General features: G+C 50.7%; 1 long non-coding RNA gene across 1 annotated transcript in view; it reads right to left on the bottom strand.

Annotated features, from left to right (window-relative positions):
- Nucleotides 1-15,837: 15,837 nt before the first annotated feature.
- LOC138921205 (uncharacterized) overlaps nt 15,838-23,401 on the bottom strand; it is a 37,415-nt gene continuing 29,851 nt past the window's right edge. The window contains exons 3-4 of the long non-coding RNA XR_011433581.1: nt 16,379-16,785; nt 15,838-16,065 (exon numbers count right to left, since the gene is read on the bottom strand). This is a non-coding gene — a long non-coding RNA (uncharacterized lncRNA). The remainder of the gene's footprint in view (nt 16,066-16,378; nt 16,786-23,401) is intronic.

Raw genomic sequence — 23,401 nt, 5'->3', positions numbered from 1 at the left:
CCCCGACCCGGCAGCCTGTGTCCAGGGAGCCAGAGCGCTCTCTCCCCCAGGTGTGGCTGAAGTTGGCCGGGCTGGGAGGCAGGCGGGCTTCTCTCTAACAGATTAGTTTAATTAAAAGCAGGATGGATGCTTGGCTCATGTTGGAGACAATCATTAGACAATCAAAATGCTCAGTTACAAGGAAGTAATTGCATTTCACAGAGACCTTTTTGCCATCAAGGCAGACTCAATCAATAATTAAATTAGAAGTGAAAATGAGTTTCTCAGGGCCGTGGCTCACTGACTTAGCAGACGCTTCGTGAACCCAACTACATGCTGAGGGCACGGGGATGAGGAAGCCTCAGCCGCCGGAGGCCCGGAGTCTGTCCAGCAGGGACCAGGGGCTTTGACTGGAAGGGGCTTTGATGCAGTTGATTCTAAAATATTATGATGGTTCACTGTCTTCTCAGTTTAAAGAAAATGAGACAAACAGGGAAGGGGAATGTGGCCCTTAGCTGCTGTTAGGTAACAAGTCACCCCAAAGCTCAGCAGGGCGTGGGTGAAGACGGCTGAGTGCTCAGCGTCCGCAGGTGGCTGCTCCCGGGTCTGCAGGCCAGCTGGATCGGCTGGCCGGGGCTGAGCTTCTGCTCGACCGCCCTCTCGTCCTCCCCCTGAGCCCAGCAGGCTGGCCGGGGCTCGGTCTTCCGGGTGAAGGCAGAGGCCCAAGACGGCTAGCAGAAGCACGGGTAGCTCTTGGGGCTTGGAAGTGGCACTGCGTCACTTGCACCCACATGTCACCAGCTAAAGCAAGTTACCTGGCAAAGTCCCAAGTCAAGGTGTGGGGAGGACACCTATGACAAGGCATGGCTGGGGTGGGGAGGCAGGAAGGGGTGAAGAAAAGAGGCTGATGATTCAAACTTCCCCAGGGAACTCAGATTTTTTTTGAGTACCTTCTGAAGGCCAGTCACTTTATACACATTATCTCAAGGATTCTGCGCAAGCGTTCTGCAAGATGTGCGTTCAGATCCCCATGGGAGAGATGGGCAAGCTGACGAGGTCGTCAGTTAATGAGTGTCTAGACACAGATCAGTCTGCTTCCAGCACATTCTACCACCCCACCTGACTTCACACCAGCCTGGAGTCAGGGCAGCTAGATTCTAGTCCAATCCCTGCCTCACCCGGATGAGTGGCTGGGACAAGGCTCTCCCACTGATGGCCTGATTTTTTTCAGTTGTGAACAGGAAGCTGCCTGGGGTCTCGGAGGCCCCTGGGAGCTCCAAGAGTCCTGGGTTTAAGGGCTTATCAATTGTCAAACCCAGCAGGTTTCTGTCTTTCTGCGTGAACGTGGGTGACAGGGCAGGAGATGGAGTGGAGACAAACCACAGAGGCCTGCTGACTGGGTCACTTTGCTTCTCGTCATATAAGCTGAGAACACAGAAGATCTGGGCTTGATGGGACTTCCAGGGTCATCTAGCCTAGCGGCTTCCAAATATTTTTGGCCATGACCATGGCTATGGCAGGCTGAATGACAGCCCCCAAAGACGTCCACATCCTAATGCCCAGAGCCTGCGAATATGCTCCATTTTGTGGTGAAAGGGACTCTGTGCATGTGGTTCAGGTAAGGATCTTCGACAGGGAGACTATCCCGGATTATCTGAGTGGGCCCATTCAAACCATGAGTCCTCAAGATTGGAGACCGTTTCCTGGCGGTGGTCAGAAAGAGATGCGATGACAAAAAGACAAGAGAAATTCTACTCTGCCAACTTTGAAGACGGAGGAAGGGGCCATGAGCCAAGGAATGGAGCTGGAATTCTAGAAGCTGGAAAAGACCAGGGAACAGAGTGTCCCCTGGAGCCTCCTGTCGACACCTTGAATTGAATCCTGTGAGACTCATTTCAGACTTCTGGCCTGGAGGACAATAAAAGAACAAATCTGAGTTGTTTTAAGCCACTAAATTTGTGGCCATTTGTTACAGCAGTAACAGGAAATGAATAGAATGACCTTCAGTACGAATCCCATTTTATATCACAATCCAGTACACACACCACATACATGTACACATACACACACAGATACACAACTACAACAGAAGTTCCAAAAAAAATACTTACTATTTTAGACTTACTCTGAACATTTCTATTCTGTTTCATTAAGAAATAAATACTTAACCTGGTCGTGGCCCACTGGCCTGCTTTCATGACCCAATAACCACCTGCAGCTCAGAAACGCTGTTGTCTGCTGAAGGAAGCACCCAGCAACATTCTAACCTCTTGGCGCAAGTACAGTGACTCAGGGAAACTCCCAAGGCCCTTCTTTCACCAGCCTCCACCCCATGCTTCCTTCCCCTCTCCAGCCTCTCCTTGGTCCCTTTCTTGGTAGTGAACTCTTCCCACCCAGGAAACATCTTTGACTCGCTCTGCTGACCGGCTGCCCTTGACACAGAGCAGAACACTCCTGGTGAGCATTCTGGGGCAACACCCGACGTGCACCCCAGCCGCCTGCTTTGTGCCAGATCCCAGGCTGGAAGCCAGGATGCGATGAACCCACGAGGAGCAGATCAAGTCACCAGGATTCCTCGGCATCTGTTTGGAAGAGCTTCCTGGGGCAGAACAAGCAAGGTCCCCAGCACTGTGACAACGGGCGGAACTACTCTGTCCCAGAAGAGGGGAAGAATTTCCGAGTTGCACCGGAAGGGACGGCGGAAGAGAAGCTGCCGTGAGCAAGATGGCGGACGCTGCGGCTCTGCAGCCCCGCCCAGAAACCCCAAATCAGTCCTTCACAACACACAGGGTGTGGGGAAGGTTCTGGAAACCGGGAAGGGTTTGGACTTTGTGCCCAAACTGGCTCTGCTGGAGTCTAAGCACAGCGTGGAGATGCGGGAAGCCCAAAGCCAGGGAGGCACAGAGACGGGCAGGAATAAGGAGCCGGCTCTGGACTCGGAGCTGTGGAAGTGGGTTCACAGCGTGTGCGGTGCACACCCTGAGGGTCAGGAGTCCCTGCGGCATCGGGGGATCAGACACAGCCCGTGTGAGAGGCACCAACACACAAACACTCCAAGACTAACGCTCCACTCGGGGTGAATGAGGGCGTGAGGACCCGGGAGACGGACAGGTGACCTTCCCGGGGCCCAGGAGGGCGTTTCAGTTGCGCCCAGAAGGCTTCCCCCATCTGGAGACGGTGGGGCCCGGAGCTCAGGGCGGTGGAACAAAGCGAGGTCAGGGACGCACCCCAGCCCGAGAACCTGAACCTCAGATGCGGGGTGGGGAGCTGCGTCTTGGTCACGTCTTGGTCACGTTCTCCGGGAGACTGATGCTCTGCCATCCAGGAACCGCCGCCTGGAAGAAGGGCCACCCTGCCTGCTCCTCCCCTGAGATGCTGGGACGGGGTGTGTTGCCTGAGCTGGGGCCTGGGATGCATTCTCCATGCACCAGCCCCCCTTGGGGCTCAGTCCTTGTCACAGATTGGGGGGACCTAGGGGCATTGCAGGGACTCAGCATCTCCCCCCTGCCCCCCTGCCCCCCTGCTCCCCGCACAGGAGACCCCTCACCAGCCCTGGAGCTGCTGGCCGTGTCCAAGGCCATAGGACACACCGACGCCGGGCGCTTCGTTTTGTTGCCAGCCTGTGAAACATCTCGCTTTGCGCCAGCCGCCTGCACATCCATCCCCCCGCCGAGGACAGGCTCCATTTGCGCCACAAATAGAAATGAGCCTTCTGAGACAATTAGAATTTTTCAATAAGATGCGAGCTGGCGCTGAAGGGGGCATGATCAAATGTCTACTCTCCAGAACACCAGGGTGTCGTCTGTTTTTTGCCCTCTCTGGAGGCGGGTGGTGTCGCCTGGAGGGCTGTACGTGGGCACCTCCAACACAAGTCCTTCAGTCCCCACAGGTGGGTGTGAGAAAGAGGTGAGCCTGGGCCTCTCCTGAACTCTTGCGAGGCCCGCAAAGGCGCCTTGTGGAAAGCTCCCGGAAACGTCCATTGTACTGAGGAAACAGGGCTGAGGGGACAGAGCGTTCTGTGTATCCATCGCCATCCTCCCCCCATCACACTCCTCTGCCTAGAGGGAGCTGCAGTGCACTCCCTCTGCTGGGTTTCATCATCTACACCCCCAGCAGGTGGCATCCTTCAAGGACTCTCAAGGTCACCTGCTCTGTTAGGATCGGCAGGGTCTGAGATCCTCTGCTCCAGATGAAGGTGGGCAGAGGGAGCACATCTTACTCATCTCCAAATCGTCAACATCGAGGGGGCCTCTGGAGGTCTTGCAGCACCTCTTGTGTCCCTGGTGCTAGGTAGGCATCAGGAGACAACTGTGAACAAGATGGACATGGTTTCTGTCCCCACGGGGGCTCAGCAGGGATGGCCCAAGCCGGGAAGCCGGAGAGGAGTCTGGAAGTGTTGGTGAAGCACAGGGAAACACTGGACATAGCCCCCAAGAGCTTGTTGGGAACCCGGCAATCAGAGTCGGGTGATGAGCAGTGGTCCCAGGAGCTCAGCAGGCCCACCACCTGCCTGATGACCATCTGAGGCTGAAGGTCCCTGGCCCTAGGTCACATGTTTGTGTCACATTGACAGGCTGAGCCAGTTGCACCTAAAAGGCCAGTGGTCCCTCAGAACCTCGGAGCCTTGGCCAAACTGCAAAATCATGTGGAAATGGAAGAAATGATGTCCCGCTCATCTGCTGGGAACCACCAGAGGACCAGGGATGAATCAGGCAGGGTCTGCCGCCAGTGAGCTCAGTCCACAGGGGAGGGACCCAGGCAGCTGATAGTGATGGACTGAGTATTTGCGTCCCTCCAAGTTCAGATGTTAAATCCCTAACCCCTGTGTGGCTGCATTCGGAGATGGGGCCTCTGAGACAGTAATTAAGATTAAATGAGGTGGGAAGGGTGGGACCCTGATCCAGTGAGGTTAGTGCCTTATAAGAGGAGACACCTGAGAGCTCTCTTCTCTCTCTCTCTCCCACTCTCTCTCTGCACGCGCGTGCACACACACACACACACACACACACAGAGGAAGGGCAGTGTGAGGACACAGCAAGAAAGCCACTATCTGCAAGCCAGGAAGAGATCCCTCGCCAGGAACAGAATCAGCTGCAACCTTGATCTGGGACTTCCAGTCTCCAGATCTGTGAGAAAATAAATGTCTTTTGTTTAAGCACCAACCCCCCAGCCTGTGGTATTTTGTTACGGCAGCCGAGCTGACTAAGAGATTGACTCAGCCCAGAGAGAAGAGGCAAGGGAGCATTTGAGGAAGGCTTCCTGGAGGAGGTGGACCCTGAACTGAGACTTGAGGGATGAGGAGAGAGGCATTCAAGAACTGTGTTTCTGGAAGAACAAACAACACAGGCGAAGTCTTGGAGGAGAAAGAGAGAACATGGCACGTGGGGATCGGCCAGTGAAGTGGAGGGCAGTTTCTGCAGCATAAGTTAAGGAGAGAAGTGAGAAATGAGTCTGTACAGAAGGGCGCCCTTAGTGCTAGATATAGATTTATTAAACGACTGGGGAGCCTCTGGGGGAGGGAGGGGAGGAAACGACATGAGCAGAGCTGCGCTTTAGAAAGACTCAACAGAATGGACAATGAACATTTGAAAAAACTTGGGCTTCGTTAAAAAATAATGAGACTATAAGTTAAAACGACAAGAGTAATATGTCATTTCAACCAACTAAACTGGAAAGAAAGGTAAGGGTCTGATGATGTCGCTACAACCTGTGCTGCCGTGGGAGTTTCGTTGGCACAACCACTTGGTAAACAGGTTGCCGTTATCTGGTGCAGTAAAAGACACACATGTAGAGTCACAGTTACACGCTTAGGGTGTAGCTTATAGGAACTCTCCCACAAGGGACCAAGAACAGTCAGTGCCCCATGGAAACCAAAGAAAACAAACTCGGAACCAGCCAAAGGGCCCATCAGTAGGAGGAGGGTCATGTCCAATTTTGTTGTGATTTCACGAGCGAAATCAAAGGAACTGTGGTGCACAACAACTGTGTGCACACAGTAGGGCTGGCTCTTGGGACGGTGATATCGCCACCCAAGCAGTTTTCAGACACCGCTACATGCCTTTGGTTCCGTCATGTACCGTCCAAACCACCCAAGACCAAGCAATCCGGTGTAGACACGCTTATGGCAAAACTGAAGAGCAAAGTAAGAGAAGATACACACACCTCCGGCAGCAGCTGCTTTTATGGGGAGCGGGAGATGGATGGGGTGGGAGGGGAGACCCAGGGCTGCAAGGTCGCGTCTAATTCCCCAAGGTCGTGCTTACTGCCAGGGTGTTCAGTGAAGTGTTCATCTGGGTACCCGACAGACACTTTATAATATTGTTTCTATTTTACTCAATATTTGATTTAAAAACAACAACAAAGAAACAAATATGAAAAAGATGACATAAACTTGGGGAGGATAGAGGAAAGAATGGGGGTCTTTAGCTACATTAGTAAAAGAAATTTCTTGATGTATAAAAAGCTGCCCATGGATACAATTTGATGGGCTGGACACATGCACACACGTGTGACACCATCACCACGGTAGTAAGCACACCATCATTTCCTAAGGTTTCCTTGTGTCCCTGTATGGGTTTGTTGTTTGTTTTGTTTGGGGTTGTGTGTGTGTGTGGTAACAGCATTTATGAGAGTTACCCTTGTCAAGTTAAAAGGCAAATTCACCTCTTAGTTTACTCTACAGGAGTTTATTCAGGAATAGCCAAAAGAATTACAATAGAAAATGCACACATTATGGCAAACCATAGGCAAATCTGGAGGACAAAGCAGGGGAGCTGCTTTTATAGAGAAAAAAGAGGGAGTAGGGAGAGGCTGTTCCAAAGGAAAGTCGGTTGGGGGAAAGTGAGAGTTCAGGGAGGCAACGGCTTCTCATTGGCTGAGCTGCAGCATTTCTCATTGGCTGAGCTGTGGCGTTTCTCATTGGCTGAGCTGTGACGTTTCTCGTTGGCTGAGCTGTGGCGTTTCTCATTGCCTGAGCTGTGGCGTTTCTCATTGGCTGAGCTGTGGCGTTTCTCATTGGCCGAGCTGTGGCGTTTCTCATTGGCTGAGCTGCGGTGTTTCTCATTGGCTGAGCTGTGGCGTTTCTCATTGGCTGAGCTGTGGTGTTTCTCATTGGCTGAGCTGTTGCCAGATAAGGACAGACGTCTTCCTTCAGTAGTAAGGTAGTTTTACTTCCTGTCCAAGATGGAAGCATTCTCTCTCCCTGTTTGGAGTAACTGACGTGTGTGATGGGGCTGAGAGCACCCCCTGCAGGCCTTCCCAACTCCTATTTAATTGCAGTTTCTTTTATTAATTTCCACACCCTCTTAACAGATTTTTAAGTGCACAATAGCATATTGTGAGCTATGGGAACAGTGTCATACCCCAGATCTCTAGAAATTCTTCCTCTCGCACAATTGACACTTGGGGAGTTGTTGCTCAGTGGGTATAAAGTTACATTATTAAAATTTTATTAATCGTGTTTTTTAAGGAATTTGACAGCAATACAAAAAAATACACAAGAAAATTCTGTTACATCAGTTACCATTATGTGGTCTTAGACAAGCAGCTTAACCTTCTGGGGCCTCCATCTCCCTATGTGACAGCCGACCCGTTAAGGTGCTATTGGAATTAAATTATATATTAAACATTTTGTATATATACATATAGTTATAGAATTTAAATGATATATGCATTTATTGACCAATGAATTGGTTTTATTGTGTTGATGGGTCTAAATTAGTTTTATTCAAAAGCCATTATTAAAAATAATTTTTACTAAGAAAGTGAAAATATATCTATGTACTTAAAGCAAAATTCTAAAATTCTTTACATTATTATTAAAACATTAAAGAATAAACATAAAATTATTATTCTTGGTACATAATTTAGTCATTTCCCTTCCTATATACATCTTAATGTTGTGTCAGTGGTATTTTCAGAAGTATGTATTCTAATACGATTATATTATTTTAAATTTTTCATGAAATTGCATGTAGTGGTCTTCAAAATGCAATTTTAAATTGTTAACATTCCAACTGACTCTTCTAAATAGGCCATGATATTTTTAATTTAGAAAATATTATCTCTACAGAAATTGAATACCTGGTAAGCTCAGAGTAAATTCTGCTAAATGGAGAGTATTTTCAATTCTAATATTTTCGCACTGAAATGTGTAACGATTTCAGGGGCAACATTGTCACAGATACTGCCTTTTGTCTCCATTCAGAGTACCTTTTTAGACACATTTTTCACGTCAAATTTGATGTCAAATACATCATCTCTATTCATGATTCTTTTGAATGTTTTACCGAACACAGACGCTGTAAGATCCTAGGACTCCTCCACTTGATGCCATTCGGTCCACCTCACAAATTTATCCAGTTAAACAAAGGAGCTTCCTTTAAAGATTCTTCCCAAATGTCAAGATGTGCCAAAGTTTAAAGAAGAATTTCAAAATAAAATCCCGTGTACTGAGCCTCGCCATACAACACGTCCAGTCATTTTTCCTTTGCTTTTCTGGGGATGAATTTCACTGTCTTCCTGCCTCCAAGCTTTGTTTTCAATAATTACAATCTGCGGAAAACATTAATAACTGACATTTTGCGGCTTCCATCCATTGAATGCTTCAATTAAAGATTCCCAACTGACTTTCCACAACTGCAGCCAACACTGAGAGGGTTGTTTATGAGAAATTGAGCGGCATCACAGACACTCAGGTTGATCTACGGAGTAAGCGCACGAAGCCTTCACCGTTTCTCAAATCTGATGGATGACGAGAAAACTGGGAGAAAGCGAGCGCTACCATGCCAAAAAAATTAAACCGTAGGTTGCTGCGTATTTGACATTAACTTCATCACTAAATTGTTCGTTTCAAGTTATTCTGGGTGCACACGTAACAGTTGCAAGTCTTGCCAACTCAGCTTGTGTTTAGTTGGTGGATTCTCCTGGCGAGTTTGAACGCTGCGCCAGAACCCAAGGACGTCTCTGCACGTCGTTCACGAAGAACCCCACTTTCCCCATGACACCAGCTTCACCAGAGTAACATCATTGTTCACCGGCAACGGGAGGCACTTCAGAAGGTCTACTCTGATTCCGTGAGTTACACGAAAATGATCAAGCTGTCAATGGAATTAACTGATTTTCTTTTTGAAGCATCTGGTAAAAATGACATAAAACTGGAATAATTTAGTCAAGCCCAAATTCTGCTAATGGAGCCAACACAGCAACAGCTATCGATTCAGGGAAAGACGTGCAGCCCAGCTGCAGGGAGCGTGGCGGCTGCACATCCTTCAGGGTCTGCCTCACTGCCACCTGGGCCCCTGAGCACGCTGACCTGGGGCGCCCACTTCCGGTGACTGGGCGTGGGTGGGGAGTACCGGTGGCGCCCACCATCCCTTAATGCAACTCCTGCTGGTAAGGCTTCATTGAAAAGGTGGGAAACCTGAGACGGATGCTAAGAGAAACCAGGAGAAGCCTCATCCTGCTCATCTGGAAAGTGGGCACAATGATAGCGCACAGCTCCTGAGGCCTTGTGAGGACCTCGCAGGCTCACATCAGTGACGTCAGCACCTTGGCCCCTCTACTGTCTGCTCTCTCGTTGTCATTATTTAATGCCTTCGAGGACATTTGGGAGATTATTTTCATGTTCCAGGCGGAGTCGGGGCGGGGAGGTGCTGAGAAGGGCGATAACCACATTGCACCCGCCAGCAGACCAACAACAGAACCAACGGGCCCTACGGAGCCCCTGCCAGGAGCAGCTTTCTGCACAGGGCTTCTCCTCCGCCCGAGAACCCTCCGTCACTAGGGAACTGGGGCTGGGGATCAGAAGGGACCTGCTGAGGCCACAGAGCCAGGAAGAGACAGGTTCAACCAGGTTTGTCAGGAGTCTCATGACCCCAGGCTGCTTTATAGAGGGAGCCGGGGGGAGGGAGGGCAAGGGGCGGAGGGGGGACAGAGGCCACCAGGCAAGACAGAGCAGGAAGAAAAGAATCTGTGACCCTGCAAACTTGGTCAAGCACCAGGCACAGGAAAACCCCTGCGCCCCCGGGGCCTGCGGTCTCTCCCCAGCCCTGTCTGTGCCCGGGCAGCACATGACCCAGTGCCCTGTCTCCGAGGCCAGGCAGCCGGCACAAGGGAGAGGCAGCTCCGCTGGGAAGTCCAGGTTCAAGCAGAGACTTCACCGCCACAGGGCCACTGACTTTGGGTGTGGCCACCCTGCAGGTGGGACACGAGGTCCCCAGGGCCCACCCCCAGACACCCTATCCTGCAGAGGAAGGAGGTGTTAAATGACAGCCAGATGTCCTCTCAGCAGGAGGCAGGCTCACATTTTGCAGGGTCTACCTGTCAGCAGCAACGGTCTGAACGGGTCATGGGAGAAGCTGAAAGTCAGAGGCTGCGTCTCTCAGCTGCTACCCGACACAAAGTGCCACCTGTCCGCTCTCCATCAGATTGTGTGCAGTGCTGTAACCCTCCCTCCACAGCCCGGAGCCGTTTCCCAGCTCTACGGTGCCCAAGGGCACTGCTGCCCTGCTTAGTGCTCACGCCCCGTGCGGTACCCCACACTGGCCACGGCGCAGACATGCACTCCAGTCCCTGGACTCGCGGCAGCACGGCCAAGTGCCCACAGGCGAGGGTGTCAGACCACAGCCGGGAGACCTTGGGCAGCTCACGCAGCCTCCCTGGGTGTCCCTTCCTCGTCACAGGGGCTCATCCTGAAGAGCTGCTGTGAGGACTGAGACGATGCCGGACGCCCATCACACCCCAGCCCGGGCCAGGCCTCCAGAGCCCCAGGACCCTCAGACACCTGGCTTTGGGGGCAAGTCCACAAGGAGGACCCATCCTATCCCCGAGTCTTAGGGAAAAGGGCTGGAGAAGAGCCTCCTCCACTCCCTGCCTGCTCCCTGTCCCTCCCATCTCCTGCTGAAATGGTGTCACTTCACAGAAAGCAATTCCTGGCCAGATCCAGCATGCAGCTTGGCAGTGGTAACGAGAGAAAGCCCGTGGACTGAGCACTGAAAGCCGAAATACGATAAACACGCTCTACAGATGCTGCAGCTGCTCGTCCTGACAGGCACCCAGCGGGAACACAGCCTTTCATCTTCCCTGCATCTCAGACGTGCCCGTCTGACCCCCCTGTGCTTGACCCACTGCAGCCGCCCTCCCAGGATGATTTACCAGAAGCACAGGCTGATCCATCTGTCCACACATCCATCAGTGGACATCTCTCCCCTCGTGAGTGCCTGGGTGTGGATACCACATAACAGAGATACGGACAGGGATGAGGCCGGCCCCCGGGCGGAGGGGGCTGGGCAGTTTCTGCTGCATCCACCTTGTCTCAGGCCTCCTGCCGCTGGGCTGGACCCGCCGGCCCCCTCCACCCTCTACCACGTGGCAGTGCTTCCAAAGACGAGTGGTCTTCCTGATCACAGCACCCTCTAGATGAAGACCAGCTCCTCAGTCTGGCCCCCAGCCCACAACCTCCAGGCTCAGGACTGCTGGACCACGAGCCTCACTATCCGGTGCCACCCACCCACAGCAGGCCTCTGGACGTGTGGTGCCACAGTGTCACTTACCCCCAGGCCTTTGCACATGCTGTTCCCTCCAGCTGGAAGGCTGTCCCTCCGCTTACCTGATTCTAGGGTCTCACCTTCAAAACTCAGCTCAAAGTGTCCCCACTCCGCTGAAGGCTCCTGGTATGATGCCCCGCCTCCATGCTCCCGAAGCACCTGGTCCTGCCTTTCCACGCCGTGTGGATCTGACCACGTGTCCATCATCCCATCTGGACATGGACCGCCTTAGACAGGGCTGGGTGAGTGGCTGTGCTGGGCCCAGGGAGAGCCTCCTCTAGAGCCTTCGGCGGGAGCAGACCCTGTCAGCACCTTGATTTGGGACTTGTGGCCTCCACCACTGTGGGAGGGTAAATTCCCACCCTGTAAGCCCCCCGGTTTGTGGCACTTTGTACGGCAGCCCTAGGAGACTGGCCTCGGCAGCATTCAGCCCAGTGCTCCCAAGCGCCAGGCATGGGTCCAGGGGCTCTGCGTCAATGTCTTTTAATGTTTACGACAGCTTGTAAGGAGAGGCCCGTAGAACCCCATGCTATGGATCAGCATCTGAGCACAGAGAGGCTAAGTAACCTGGCAGAGATCACAGAGCCCCATGAGTGGCCCCAGGTCAGAGCTGCCTCTGTCTGTTTCTGTGCCTCTGGCAGAGGCTACCCGGGTCCGGCCATATCACAAGGAGCACCAGCTGCACACATGACACATGCGGGAGAAAAGGAGACGGTCCAGGCAGCAGAAAGCTGGGCAGCCGGAGGTCAGACTGCACCTAGGTGAGCCCAGCGCTGGAGCTGCAGGGAGGCCACTGGCCAGGCCCGGATGTGCTGGATGAGGGAGTCCTCCCAGAACCCACTGCCCCACCACCCGTCATCCTCCTCACCTCGAAAGTGGGCTCTGAAGTGTCACTCTGAGATGGTCCTTCTCCCCATCAGAAAAGGGAAAAGAACTCGCCGTCAAGAGGGCTTGGCCGGCCGATGGGAGGAGGAGGGCCCTGCACCCTGGGAAGCTTCTGGTAGAGCTGTCCCAGGGCACACAAATGAGGGGCAGACCTGAGGGCCCATCACCACAGCCCTCCTGGGGGACCCAACTCCGATGTTGCCCTGGGAAACTGATGTCTCCCTCCAGACTTTGGCCTGAGTCGTCTCTGCTCTGAAGTCACTGTCTCCGGTCCCAGGGTCAACTGTAGCCCTGAGAGCATCGCCTCTGTCTCTGAGAGGCAGCTGATGATGTTTTAAAAAAAAGACATGGGTGAGTTTTATCTATTTATTTTTGGTGAGGAAGATTGTCACTGAGCTAACATCTGTGCCAGTCTTCCTCCACTTTGTATGGGGACGCCACCATAGCGTGGCTTGATGAGTGGTACATAGGTCTGTGCCCGGGATCAAACCCACGAACTCGGGCCGCTGAAGCAGAGCGCACAAACTTAACCACTACACCACCAGGCCGGCCCCAGGTTTGTTCTTTTTTAAATCCTTATTTTCACTGCTTTCCACCTATATTGGAGCCTCAGTTTTCTCTTCTGCAAAATGGAGCTAGTTAATACTTCGCAGGAAGGTGGGGGCGTTTTAATTAAAGATGGTTGGATGTAAGTTTCCTGCACCTGGTACCCAGGGATTGCTCAGCAAATAACGGTCGTGGTTCCCTCCGCGTCTGTAGAGGGTCACTGTAGAGACTAACCCTTAGAGCTCTGCCCTCCTACCCTGGGGTTGTGTCAAGCCCTCGACCAGCTTAAACTAAACTTTAATCCTCACCACAACCCTGTAAAGGAAGCACCATCTCCCCACTTCATAGATGAGGAAACTGAGTCACAGCAGAGTTAGGTAATTGTCCACCTGGCAGGCGGCAGAGCCAGGATTCACCTCCAGCCCCCACCCCGTGGGCTCAGCTGCCAGGGGAAGGGGACTGGTCTTCATCTGGGTGACTCAGGTGGTGACACCGGCCCTTCTCCTTCCAGCTGGTGGTATGCCTCTCTGTGCCTCAGTTTCTCTCCTGTCAACGCTGACATCACTGTCATCCAAGGGATGATGTGGGGGTGGAATGGGAGGCAGGAAGCAGAGGCCCTGGCTGGCCTGGACCCACCTCCGCAGGCGTCGCTGCAGAGATTGGTTTGGATGATGTGTTTTGGGAAAAGACACTAATTCAGACAAGAAGTGGTTGGCCCATAATTGATGCCTCAGCAGCCAGGACCAGAACCTAATTAATCTGCGTGTCCAGACTCCATAAAAATTCACCACCGATAAATCCAAACACATTGGGCAACTGCGGCTTGCTCAGAACCGTTCTGCACTCAACCCCCTGAAAGGCTCGTGCAGCCTGAAATGCTGCTGTCAGCCCCAGTTTGTGGTATGTGAGATGCCGCGTGCATACCCCCTCCTCCAGGAAGCCCTCCCTGGCTACCTCCTTCCCCAGGCAAATCTTTGGTATAGCAATCATTCTGACTCCGTGCCACTTGCTGGGACGAAGGAAACCAGTTAGATATGGGACCTGTCCTTGGGGAGTCCCACTCTGGGGGACAGACACACAGGGGACAGTGACCACGCACAGGGCTGCACGGAGCACAGTCAGATGCCGAATCTGGTGGGAGCCTCAAAGAGAGAGCAACTAGGAGAGTGGGAGTGGAGGACAGAGGAAGGGAGCAGAGAGGAAGGGGGAGGGGAGGGGAGAGGGAGGGGTGGGATAGGGAAGGGAACAGTAGGGAGGAAAGGGGCAGGGGGCTGCTGAGCCCTGGGCATTGAGCGCCAGCCTGGTGTCCACTGGACCGTGGTCACGGGCTCCCTCCGGCTCCTGGTCTGTACTGGAAGGTCTCAGGGCAGGGACAAATCTTATCCATTCCTTGACTCATTAACTCTCAGTGTTTACTGAGCGTGTATTGGGCCCCAGGAGCTATCTGAGGTGCTGAAAACACAGCACCAGCAAAGCAGACAGACCCCGGGCCCTCGCACCTGCAGCTACATTCTCCCCCATCGTGGAGCCCGGTCCCTGCACCTGCACACGCGGGTGCCCAGCACATGCTTGGGAAGAAGACTGACACGGTGTGCGAGATGCCATCATGGTGGATGTTCCCCACGCTGCTTGGCTGACGGCTCAAGTGGAGTTGTAGGCCAGTGGGAATAAATGCTTGAAAAATCATCTCCCTGGTCCAAACGCAGAGCTCATGGGATGTGCACCACGTTCTCATGGAACAGCAAACACCCCAGTGTTCCAAATAGTCCTCGAAAGACTCGATGGAGGGGCTGGCCCCACAGTGTAGTCATTAAGTCTGGCTTCACAGTTCAGATCCTGGGCGCAGACCTACACTGCTCATCAAGCCATGCTGTGGCAGCGACCCACACACAAAATAGAGGAAGGTGGGCACAGGTGTTAGCTCAGGGCCAATCTTCCTCACCAAAAAAAAAAAAAAGAAAGAAACCTGGATGGATGGGCAGATGCATTTTTGTTCAAAGTGAATAATTAGGTTGACCAACATGAGCCTGATAAGAAACACGGCGAGTGAGTGTGAAATTTGTCCTTCTTATCTCAAACTTTATCTGTCCACTCGTAAAAGTCACAACTACAGAGACACCCACACAAGAACAGACCCCACTGCTTAGCTTGGAGCTGGATTTGTTTGTGGGGTCAACGAAAGAACTAACCACCTTCGTTTACAGATGAGGAAACCGAGGCCCAGAAGTGGGAAGTCTCATCCAGAGTTACGGAGAATTTGCCACAAGAGCTGGAGTCAGGGAGGTCTTCTGGCAAGAGGTGAGGGGGGTATTAGGGCCCAAGGCCAGAGTCCTCTCCCACCGTAAGGTCCGAAGACCAGGGAAACACATTTGGACCCACGGAGCCCACCCTACAGGGGTCAGGAATCCAAGAAAGTGTGGGTTTCGCCCAGACGCCCTCCAGACACCTGGTCTGTGCTAACGCGCCCATCCCAGATGCCCTTCCTGGTGAGCCTGCCCACCCGGACCAGCTGGCCTGGACCTGCCCTGGTGCACACCACACCCAGCCCTGTGGGCAGCCCCCAGCCACAGGGGTCCTGGAGCGCCCTCTGCAGCCAGGGGGAGCATCCGGCTCTCGAGACACAGGCCACACTCACCATGCATCCTGGGAGCCGCTCTGCCAGCCTCCCCGCTCCCAAAGCCCGCAACGCCGGGAGCTGGCTGCTTTTGTGCACACAGCTCTCCTTCCCCGACTATCACTTTCTTTAAGTTTAAACAACCGTAATTTTCCTTTTACACCCTTGCATTTGTTTTCCAGGAAGACGATTACCCATTCATGGAGTATTAATGATCTATTAATATGGAAAGGCTGGGGAGAGAGCAGGGTTGTGCAAGAACACACATTTTTATTCAAATAAATTACATCGATTTTCGATTAAAATGCTCCACTTAGAATGGACACTTAGTCACAGCCCTTTCTGGGCGTCTGCTGCCAACTCTCTCTTTCATCACGGCCACACTGAACAGAAGGGCTATTCAGAACGCAGGCTCTTTGTGAGTGCAGGTCAGCCCCAAATCTCTGCATTCTTATTGCTTGCTCGTTTGGTACATCTCGTCCCTCGAATGCGTTTCTGCAGAAATAAATCAGACTCGTGGGCTGGTGCAGAGGGAGAAGACATTCTCTTGCCTCAGGTCCTGCTTCTCCAGATTCTCCCCCAGGGCCAGATTTCTGCCTCCCATTGGCTCTGTCGGAGCTCCCTTCCCATTTCACCCTGATGGCAAATGGACAGAAGGTTCATTAGCCACCTGAGCTCCCCTCCCAGACAGAGACTCAGCCCCACCGCTGTATCTGAACGCTCAGAGAAAGCAGTCTCTCCTGAGGGCCCTGCCTTGGCTGGAGTAATGATGGAGCTGCAGCTGGCCCTGACCCCTGCCTCAGCTCACCATGACAGCTTCTCCATCTGCCCCAGATGGGTCAACGAGTCCATACAGAACCAGGACTGAATTTGGCCGCAGAGAAAAAATACTTCCGGCATCTCCTTTGGGATGTTTCCTGTCTGCAGGGCTCAGAAGACAATGCCATCTCCTGGGTCCTCAGTCTGGCTTTCTTTCCAGTGGTGCCTCCAGGAACTCAGGGCTCTGCGATGGGGCTGCCCCAGGACACATATGCACAGCGCTCCCTGGAGGAAAGAGGCTGCTGCAGGACCCAAGGACTCCAAATTTTCATGTAGCTTCTGCCCCCATTCAGCTACGTGCCTTTGCACACGTTCCCCTCTGTGCCTCACTGTCCTCATCTGTAAAGTGGACGCGATCCAGACTCAGCATGCTCTTCTCACAGGGAGCCACGAGCACTGAATAAAATAATAAAGGAAAATAGCACTGCTATCATTACTATTATGGAAATTGGGTCAGCTCCTTGATCTTGCTGGCGACTCAAGGACTCCCCAGATCACAGGCCCCCAGAAGCACACACCCTGGAATGTTTCCCGCAGGGACAGTGCTGACACTCACCCTCCGTTAATGCTCAGAGTCTTTTTTCTCCTACTTTTTCCCTTAGTGAAGTCTCGCATTTTCCAGCAATGCACCAAAAACTGTGTTTGCAGTGAAGTTGTGCTTCTAGTTAGGATGTAGAAGATAAAGATCACTACTCCACCATGACAGCAAGAAAACACCACATAAAGTACATAATTACACTTTATAAGCCTTCAAAGAGCTATAAATGCAAAAAAAAGTCTAAATGAAACAAATTCCAGAGAAAGACAAGGCCTTCTTAGGTGAGCAAAGACCAACGTCTGCCGGCATATCCAGGGTGGTCACCGAGTCTGAGACCCACTCCTCTGCCTACAGAGGCAAAGAGACTTCAAGCTCAAAGATAAAGCAGCCAAATTTTTTAAGCCCTGTGGGCTTGAAGGACAGACTGGAATTTGAAAAAGCCCCAAACGTAAAAATAGTCCCCATCACCTGACAATGCTAAGTCAGAGGCAGGTGGGGGTGAGGTTGGAAGGCAGAGAGAGATCTTGAAGTTTGGTGGTGTTTAGATTCTAGGGCCCTGCTGGGGATGAAAGGGTGTCTGTCTTTATCCTGAAAACAGTTGAATCCATGGGTGAACTGAAACTACTCAGAGCTGTAACTGAACCCCCTCAATGAGCTCAACTCCTGACACACTGCAGAGATCAGCCCCACCGTGGAGGCTGCAACAGAAACTGGAGCTTGGGGCTGAGGGCAAAGAGAGATCAACATAGCCTCCTGGGGTCTGCAGAAGGAAAGGACCCGACCCCACCCTCAGTGCATTTGAAACTAGAGATGAACTAAAACTAATTCGAGGTGAGGCCAGCCCGAGCTCAGCTGGACTCTTGGCTGAAAATGTGACCAACAATCAAGAGAAAAAACAGTCAACAGAAGGAGATGCACGGATGTTGTTGGAATTAGCACACAACCACCTTAAATTTTTATTGTAGATTCGTTAACTAGTTTAGAGGAAAATATGATCAGAATGAATGAACAGAGATTATTGGCTGTTTAAAGCAACAATATTCTCACACTATGGGATCTATAACATGTAGAAATAAACTTGACAATAATAGCACAAAGGGTATGAGGAGTTAAAGGGAATTATAGTGTCATAACATTCTTATTCAGTCATGTGCTGCCTAACAACATTTCAGTCAATGACAGACCACATATATGACGGTGGTCCCATGAAATTAGAACCACATAGCCTAGGTGTGTAATAGGCTACACCATCTAGGTTTGTGTAAGTATACTATGGTGTTTGTGTAATGACAAAATGGCCTAATGACACATTTCTTAGAAGGTATCCCCATTGTAAAGCAACACACGACTATATTGTGCTTGAAGTGGTGTAACAGTGATGCAAGGTAGACTTGGTCATTATCGATTCGTGTTGTAATACCAAGAGCAACCACTTTCAAGAGAAGAGGTATGAAAAGGCCAGGAGAAGACACACAATGAACACTTAAAAATGCTCAGTTAATTCAAGAGAAAGCAGTAAAGAATCAGGGAACTGATGGTACAAATAGAAAAGGAATAGCAAGAAAGTAGATCTAAACTCAACTTTATCAGTAACTTATTTAAACGTAAATGTAGTAAACAGTCCAATCAGCAGCAAGATTGTCAGAGTGTATAAAAGAAAAACAAAATTACACACAATACCTCTTAAAATCATAGATATAAAAATTTTCAGACTACATCAAACTAAAAAGCTTCTGCACAGCAAAGGAAACCATCAACAAAACGAAAAGACAGCCTAACAATTGGGAGAAGATATTTGCAAACCATATATCAGATAAGGGGTTAATATCCAAAATATACAAAGAACTCATTCATCTCAACAACAAAAAAAACCAACAATCCAATTAAAAAATGGGCAAAGGATCTGAACAGAGATTTCTCCAAAGAAGATATACGGATGGCCAACAGGCATATGAAAAGATGCTCAACATCATTAGCTATCAGGGAAATGCAAATCAAAACAACAATGAGGTATCACCTCACTCTGGTCAGAATGGTTATAATTAACAAGACAGGAAACAACGGGTGTTGGAGAGGATGTGGAGAAAAGGGAACCCTCGTACACTGCTGGTGGGAGTGCAAACTGGTGCAGCCACCATGGAAAGCAGTATGGAGAATCCTCAGAAAATTAAGAATAGAACTACCATATGATCCAGCTATCCCACTGCTGGGTATTTATCCAAAGAACTTGAAAACACAAAGGCATAAAGATACATGCACCCCTGTGTTCATTGCAGCCTTATACACAATAGCCAAGACATGGAAGCAACCTAGGTGCCCATCAAGGGACGAATGGATAAAGAAGATGTACTGTTTATACACAATGGAATACTACTCAGCCATGAGAAATGATGAAATCTGGCCATTTATGACAACATGGATGGACCTTTAGGGTATTATGCTGAGTGAAATAAGTCAGAGGGAGAAAGTCAGATACAATATGATCTCACTCATTAGTAGAAGATAAAAACAACAACAAACACGTAGCAATGGAGATTGGATTGGTGGTTACCATAAGGGAAGGGGGTGGGGAGGGCACAAGGAGTGTTTCGGCTCATGTGTGAGGGGATGGACTATAATTAGTTTTTGGGTGGTGAACTTGATATAATCTACACAGAATTCGAAATATATTACGATGTACATCCGAAAGCTATATAATGTTATAATCCAATGTTACTGCAATTAAAAAATAAAAAATAAAATGAAATAAAAATTTTCTTGGGGCCGGCTCCGTGGCCGAGTGGTTAAGTTCGCGCGCTCTGCTGCGGCGGCCCAGGGTTCGGATCCTGGGCGCAGACATGGCACCGCTCGTCAGGCCACGTTGAGGCAGCGTCCCACATCCCACAAGTAGAAGGACCTGCAACTAAGATATACAACTATGTATCAGGGCGGGGGTTTGGGAAATAAAGCAGAAAAAAAAAAAAAAGATTGGCAACAGCTGTTAGCCCAGGTGCCAATCTTTAAAAAAAAAAAAAAAAAAATTCTCAATAAAGTATTAGCAAATCAAAACCACTGTGTGAAGAACTGACCCCGGAGCCAAGTGGTTAAGTTCACGCCCTCCGCTTCGGCGGCCCAGGGTTTCACCAGTTCAGATCCTGGGCGCAGACATGGCACCTCTCATCAAGCCATGCTGAGGCAGCATCCCACACAGCACAGCCAGAAGGACCCACAACTAGAATATACAACTATGTACTGGGGGGCTTTGGGGAGAAGAAGAAGAAGAAAAAAAAAGGAAGAAGAAGATTGGCAAAAGATGTTAGCTCAGGTGCCAATCTTTGGAAAAACACCTCTGTGTGTGTGTGTGTATGTGTGTTTGTGTGTGTGTGTGTAATAAACAAGTGGAATTTGTCTAAGGTGCAAGGTTGGTTTAACATTTAAAACTCAATGTTATTCACCAAATGAACAGAATAAAGGAGAAAAATATCATCTCAATAGATTCAGAGAAAGCAAGTGATGAAATTCGACACCCATTCACGATTGAAAAGAAAGTTCTCAGCAAACTGGAATAGAAGAAACTTCCTCAACCTAATAAAGAGTATCTACAAAAAAACCCTAAGGCTAACATCACACTTAGTGATGAAATATTGAGCATTTTCACCATAAGATTAGAAACGAGGCAAACGTCCTTCTGCACTCCTTCCACTCGGCACTACCGGACAGGCAGGGGCGGGGGGGGGGGGGGGGTTGGTTGCTGGTTGGTGCAGTGAGGTGAGAAAAAGAAAGAAAGAAAAGGCAAAAAGAGTGAACAGGAAGAAGTAAAATTGTCTTTATGGGCAGACATGACTGTGTGTACAGAAATCCTAAGGAATCTACAACAAAAACTATTAAAATTAACAAGCAAATTTAGCAAAATTGCAAAATATAAAGTCAATATACAAAAATTAATCTTATTTCTATATATTAGTAATGAACAATTGGAAAGTGAAAATTTTAAATACCACTTATAACAGGATCAAAACACATCAAATGCCTAAGAATCCACCTAATGAAAGATAAGCCAGCCCTCTGTGCTATAAACTATAAAACGTGCTGAGGGGAAGTAACTTGTGCAAAGACATGCATAAGTAAGCTACATTCCCAGATTAGAAAATACAATATTGTCAGGATGTCTATTCACCCTAAACTAGCCTACAGAGTCCATCCAACCCCAATAAGATCTCAGCAGGCTTCTCAGAGAAATTGCAAAGCTAATTCTAAATTTAATCTGGGAATGGAAAAGGCCTAGAATACCCAAGAAAAGCTTGGAAAAAGAGCATAAGGTTGGAGAACACGTTCTGATTTCAAGATTTACGATAAAGCTTCAATAATTAAGATGGTATGATATTAGTGCAAAGACAGACAAATAGATCAATGAAATAGAACAGAATCCAGAAACAGATGCACGTGTACAGTCAACTGAGGCACCAGGGAGATTGAGTAGATGAAGGAAATCGGCAAGGGAAAGACTTTTCCCCAAACGTAAGCAGGCCAACCAGCCAGCTGTGTGCGTGAAATAGACTGCAACCCCTCTCATACCAGACACAAGTATGAATTCAAGGTGCCTTATTGACCAAAAGGTGAAAGGTAGAACAATTAATCTTCTAGAGGAAAATAAGGGAAGATAGCTTCACAATATGGGGGTAGACAAATATTTTTCAGAGAGGACACAAAGAAGCAATCACACAAGAAAGATATAAATTTAACTTCATCAAAATTTAAAACTTCTGCTCATCACAAAGACATCATTAATGAAAAGCAACCCACGAGTTAAGAAAAATACACAAGACACATATCTGACAAGAAACTCAAAAGCATAATATATAAAGAACTGCCATAAATCAATAATACAAAGATAACCAATTGAAAATGGGCAAAACACTTGAATAGGCAACTCACAACAATGGAGAGACTCAGAGCCAATAAGGACACATGAAGTGCTCACGCTCCTTAGTCCCCCGGGAAGGGGCATCACAACCACACGAGATACCATTTCACAGGCACCAGAAGGGTTAACCATGAAAAGGCTGACAGTGGGGAGTGTCGGGGAGGAGGTGGGACGGCCAGACTCTCCTCCACTGCTGGCGGGGATGTAAACGGTGAAACCATTCTGGAAAACGGCTCGGCAGTATACGCTAGAGTTAAGCAGGCGTTTACCGTATGAACCAGCAATTCCACGCCATACGATCTCCAGAGCAAATTCTCATAACAGCGAGAAACGGGAAACAATCCAGCTGCCCCCCAACAGGGGACTGGATAAACCCAGTCACAGTCCATGCAGTGGGGGGGAGTCGGCAGTAAGGGGACCCGCGGCCGGTACCTGCAACAACACAGCCGTCTCCGCCACAGAGAGTGAAAGGAGCCAGCTGCACAGAAGGCACACACACGGTGCCGTCCTCCATGTCGGGGGCCTGTGTGCTACGCGCCCGGGACGGCTTCAGCTCCATGGTGGCCTTGGGGTGGCGGGTAGCGGCACTGCTGGGAAGGGGCCTTCAGAGCAGCGGCACCACGCGGCCAGAGTCAGGGTCTCCCAGGTGTTGCTCACAGGTGCTTCTCAAGAGCCTCTCTGGGGAGCCCCTGGGGCTGCTGTCGCCAGGCGTGCTCTCGTGGGCACCCAGGCCTTGGCAGGGGTGGGAGGGAAAGGAGACCACACCTCACGTCAGATCTGGTTTGGGCACTTTGGGCTCCGCGCCCTTGAGTGTGTTACCAACCTCTCTGAGCCTGTTTCCTCCCTGTGGAATGGGACTGGTGAGCTGACTCCTGTGCCCCGTGCTCACCCTCGAGAACTGCCTTTTGCCGCCGGTTCCTGTCCTCCTGCCGACCAGGGCTGCGGCAGCTCCCGGGGCCGGGGCAGCCTCCTGGGCCGCCCATCTCCAGCGAATGAACAGACCGAATCTGGGATGCAGGAGTGGGCAATGGGAGGCGGGGAGAGGAGGGGCTCTCCCTGTGCGGGGTCAGCCTCAAAGGTGTGCTCTGCTCACGGGTCCACATTAAGAATTTCCTCCTGTCTCTGTTCTGCAAAGGGCAAAGTAGACATCCCGGGGCCTCGTCAGAGGCTGATGTAACTTCCTGTGGACAGGTGCCGAGCCTGCTTCCTCCGGGGTTACCCTCGGAGGACCAGACGAGAGCTCCTTAGGAAGAGCCTGGAAGCCAGCGCCTGCCTCTCTGCAGGCAGGAGGAGGGAGGGGCACCCTGCTCGGCCTCACAGGGCGGCGGGCAGACCCCAGCTGGGCCCCCCACCTGCCGGGACCCAGGAGCCTGTTGGGCCTTCAGTCCTGGCTCTTCAGAGCCAGCATCTCCCCTCTCGGGGCCCCGTCTCCTTGGCCATATGGAGCTGGCAGGTTTACAGCACATCTCTCAGGGGTCTCCAAACAGGAGTGACACGCACGACATCACGGCCTCCTTTTTAAACACAGCAGTCTGAGGGTTCACCAGCTCGCTGGGGCTCCCGGCAGGTGA

Source organism: Equus caballus, chromosome 28, assembly GCF_041296265.1.
Source record: "Equus caballus isolate H_3958 breed thoroughbred chromosome 28, TB-T2T, whole genome shotgun sequence".
Classification (NCBI taxonomy): Eukaryota; Metazoa; Chordata; class Mammalia; order Perissodactyla; family Equidae; genus Equus; species Equus caballus.
Note: the sequence above shows the minus strand (reverse complement) of the source record. Positions and strands in the feature narration are given on the sequence as shown.